Below are 5,049 nucleotides of genomic sequence, written 5' to 3'. Positions count from 1 at the left end.
CAAAGAAAGGAGACTGTCGCGTTTTGCCGGAAACTCTTAAAGATCGCGAACTTCTTCTCAAACATCTTGAAGAGAAGAGGCACAAGTTTTTTACTTATGACGACAAAACTGAACGTTTATTCGAAGTTGTCTTGAAAGGTCTCTCGAGTGACTATAAGTCACCTGAAGAGATCAAAAATGGTATAAATGATTTACTTGGATTTTCCCCAGTCCAAGTAATCATTATGAAGAAGAGAACCCAATCTGGCATTGTTCGGAAAGGGCTTTCTCAAGAATATTATTTAGTTCACTTTAACAAAAAAGAACTAAATAATATTAAAGCTTTAGAAAAAGCAAGAATTATGTTCGATGTCCGTGTGACATGGGAACATTTCCAGAAACCTGGAGGAAATTACCAGAACCCCACTCAGTGCCGTCGGTGCCAAAAGTGGGGTCATGGTACAAAAAATTGTCGCATGGATGCTAAATGCATGATTTGTGGAGGTTCTTCGCACGCCAAGGACGTCTGTCCAGTGAAGGAAGATACCACCAAGTTCATATGCTCTAATTGTGGGGCAAATCATAAGTCCAATTTTTGGAATTGTCCTTCACGCAAAAGAGTCATTGAGGCTCGTGCCAGGCAGATGAAAGACAATATCCGTTACGATAACGGTCGTTTCCGGAATTTGCCTGGTAGAGTATCGAACAATGCTAATTTTTCAATTAACGATCGCTTGATTAGGAATCATACCCATCAGGAAAACCATTATCATGCTCATTCATAAACTAATTTTAATCCGTCGGGTAGCCGTTCGAATCTTTCAATTTCGAATGTATCTACCCAAGGAAAATCCTTTGCCGATATCGTAGCAGGTAATTTGAACTCTTCCTTTATTCGTTCCATGAGTACCGTAATCCGGGGGCAAATTGATCACTATTTTACAACTTTTTATTGTGTTGTCCTCCGGAATTTAAATATTGTCAATTAAATGTCGACATAATCAGTACTCCATTGATCTTTATCAGTTTATGTAATCGACTTTTCATTAAATAATTTTTAACATATCATAAAAAACTTTTCATTAAATAATTTTTAACATATCATAAAAAATTTCCCTCTCTACTAAATTTGGGTCTCCTGAATCTGAAAATGATGTCAAAATTCTTACAACTCGAGTATTTCATCATTTTATTGCAAAAATAAACTTTGAAAATCTATCTAAAACGCCTAAATGTAGGCAATTACTCTTGAAATAAGCACATTATTTGAGAATAAACGGTTTCATAAGCAAAACACTATTCTTGCTATGCTTTATGATATCAAAAATGAGTTCAGTAGTTTATACTTAAGCTTACACAACATTTTAAACACTCAAAGTTGACATGTAGGCATAGCACCAGAGGATTGTTTAACACAAACATTATTAACTGTGTTGATTACACATTCAAAATGTGTGAATATTTCTATGCAAAACTGACCCTACTGAAAATGAAATAGTTCAAAATCATTATTAGACATCTATAAACTAGAAAACATGGAATGTCTGTGGTGCCAACGAAATCTTCAGCATACTTGGGAGGAAATGTGTGTTGGTACCGACCTAATCAAATTCACCCCAGTGATCAATTTGCCCCCGGATTACGGTACCCATTCTACTTGTTTCAAATCAAATGGAAAAAACCCTACCGCCACAGGTAACTCCTACTCAGCTTCTTCGTCTACCGAAAATTCTAATGGGAAATCATCAAATGTACCCACTTCAAATGAAATGTCTGCCTCACATTTTAATTTTCTAACTGAACAATTGAATCTAATGATTGTACAATGTTCAAAGCCACCACTATGACTGAAGCAGTCCAAGTTGGTGTAAAATATACAAATCAAATTGTTATTGGATTACGTTTTTCTAATGGATCCAAATAATAATTTAAATATTTTAAATTGGAATGCTCGTTCTCTGAATGGTAAAGAGGACGAGCTGTTTAATTTTCTTACAATTAATATCATGCATATAGCAGTTATTACCGAAACTTATTTAAAACCTGGATCTAAACTCAAAAGTGATCCTAACTTTTTTGTTTATCTAAACGATCGACTTGATGGGGCATGTGGGGGAGTTGCAATCATCATTCATAGGCGTATAAAACATTAACTGTTTTCGTCATTTGAAACTAAAGTTTTTGAAACTTTAGGTGTTTCTGTTGAAACACAGTCTGGTAAATATACTTTCATAGCTGCCTATTTGCCTTTTCAATGCTCTGGACAGCAAGTTAATTTGCTCCAAACTGACTTGCGAAAATTGACTCGCAATAAGTCAAAAAATTTTGTCATTGGTGACTTTAATACCAAACATCGGTCATGGAATAATTCTCAAAGTAATTCCAACGGCAGAATTTTATTTGATGAGTGCTCTTCAGGATATTTCTCAATGCAATACCCTGATGTTTTTTCCTTCATGTTTTTCCTCTTCTAGAAATCCATCTACGATTGATTTGGTCTTAACCGACTCTAGTCATCTTTGCAGCCAATTAGTTACTCATGCTGATTTTGATTCTGATCATTTCCCTGTTACATTTCAAATATCCCATGAAGCGATTCTCAATCCTATCAGCTCCACTTTCAATTACTTACGAGCCGACTGGAATATATATAAAACGTATGTTGACTCTAATCTTGATGTTAACATTTCTTTAGAAACTAAACTTGATATTGACATTGCTCTTGAAACTTTAACAAATTCCATTGTTGAAGCCAGGAGCATTGCAATTCCAAAATGTGAAGTAAAATTCTAATCCGTGATTATAGATGATGATCTTGAACTCTTGATCCGTCTTAAAAACGTGAGGAGAAGGCAATTTCAACGCACTTGCGATCCTGCTATGAAAATTATATGGCAAGATTTGCAGAAAGAAATCAAGAAACGTTTTTCACAATTAAGAAACAAAAATTTTGAAAATAAAATTTCTCAATTGGACCCTGGCTCTAAGCCCTTTTGGAAATTATCTAAAATCTTGAAAAAACCTCAGAAGCCAATACCGGCATTGAAAAAGTAAAACAAATTATTACTAACTAATTACGAAAAAGCTCAAAAACTTGCTATGCAGTTTGAAAGTGCACACAATTTTCATTTAGGACTTACTAGTTCAATTGAAAATCAAGTTACTCAGGACTTTGAAAATATTCTCAATCAAGAGAACGTTTTCGAAAATGCCTGGGAGATTGATTTGGAAGAAGTGAGAACTATTATTAAAAAATTCAAAAATATGACAGCTCCTGGTGATGATGGAATTTTCTACATCCTCATCAAGAAACTTCCAGAAAGTAGCTTATCATTTTTAGTTGATATAATTAACAAATGTTTTCAATTAGCATATTTTCCTGACAAATGGAAAAATGCTAAGGTTGTTCCAATTTTAAAACCAGACAAAAATCTTGCAGAAGCTTCTAGCTATCGTCCAATCAGTTTGCTCTCCTCCATCAGTAAACTTTTTGAAAAGGTTATTTTGAACAGAATGATGGCCCACATCAACGAAAATTCAATACTTGCCAATGAACAGTTTGGATTCCGCCATGGACATTCGACCACTCATCAACTTTTACGTGTAACAAATTTGATCCGTTCCAACAAAACTGAAGGCTACTCTACTGATCTTGCTCTTCTAGACATAGAAAAAGCATTCGACAGTGTTTGGCATGAAGGTTTGATTGTAAAATTGAAAAACTTCAACTTTCCAACATACATTGTTAGAATAATTCAAAGTTATCTGTCAAATCGTACACTCCAGGTTAATTATCAGAACTCCAGATCTGAAAGACTTCCTGAAAAGACCTGGTGTTCCTCAAGGTAGCATTTTGGGACCAATATTATACAATATTTTCACATCTGACTTACCTGAGTTACCTCAGGGATGTCAAAAATCTTTGTTTGCGGATGACACAGGCCTCTCCGCCAAAGGACGAAGTCTGCGTGTCATCTGTAGTCGATTGCAAAAAAGTTTGGATATTTTTTCTTCATACTTGCAGAAATGGAAGATTTCTCCTAATTCTTCCAAAACTCAACTAATAACATTCCCACATAAACCAAAAGCTCTTTATTTGAAACCTTTAAGTAGACATGTTGTCACGATGAGAGGGGTTCCAATAAATTGGTCAGATGAAGTTAAGTATCTAGGGCTCATGCTAGATAAGAATTTAACTTTCAAAAATCACATTGAGGGCATTCAAGCCAAATGTAACAAATATGAAAAATGTCTCTATCCCCTCATTAATAGAAAATCAAAACTTTGTCTTAAGAACAAACTTTTGATATTCAAACAAATTTTCAGGCCAGCCATGTTGTATGTTGTACCAATATGGACTAGCTGTTGTAATACCAGGAAGAAAGCTCTGCAGAGAATTCAAAATAAAATTTTGAAAATGATTCTGAGGTTTCCTCCCTGGTATAGTACCAATGAGTTACATAGAATATCCAATGTTGAAACATTGGAACAAATGTCAAATAAAATAATTAATAATTTCAGGCAAAAATCGTTACAATCATCACGATTAATGCGTTATATGTTTAGGTTAAGTTAGGTTAAGTTTATTAAAAACTTTTTTTCTCTCTTATAAGCAGGTGAAATCAACTCACCTGTAATAAAAACTGAACTGCTTCGGCAAATGAAATGTAATATGTCGTTAACAAAATGTTAATAAAATCTTTGATTTGTGTTACCAAATTAGGATGATAGTGTTGTCTAATAACACAGAACACCTAGATATAAGAAATAATGAATGTAATGTTTGGAATGATACTAATAAAGAGATTAAAAAAAATACACATCTCTGAATCCCTTCTCTGTCTGAAAGATGAGTCCAAGATTCCTTGACGCCTTCTCAGTTACATGTTGCCTGAAAGTCATTTTGGAGTTCAGTATCACACCAAGATCTTTCATACAGCTTTCTCTGCTCAAGCTTTCGCCGGACAAACTGTAATCGTAGAAAACTACAGCGCACTTCTTAACATTCAAAACCATCTGATTCAGATCACGCCATTTTGCAAATATGAGTAACTGATTTTATTAGAAACT

This window comes from Aedes aegypti, chromosome 1, assembly GCF_002204515.2.
Source record: "Aedes aegypti strain LVP_AGWG chromosome 1, AaegL5.0 Primary Assembly, whole genome shotgun sequence".
NCBI lineage: Eukaryota > Metazoa > Arthropoda > Insecta > Diptera > Culicidae > Aedes > Aedes aegypti.
This window is presented reverse-complemented; position numbering follows the sequence as displayed.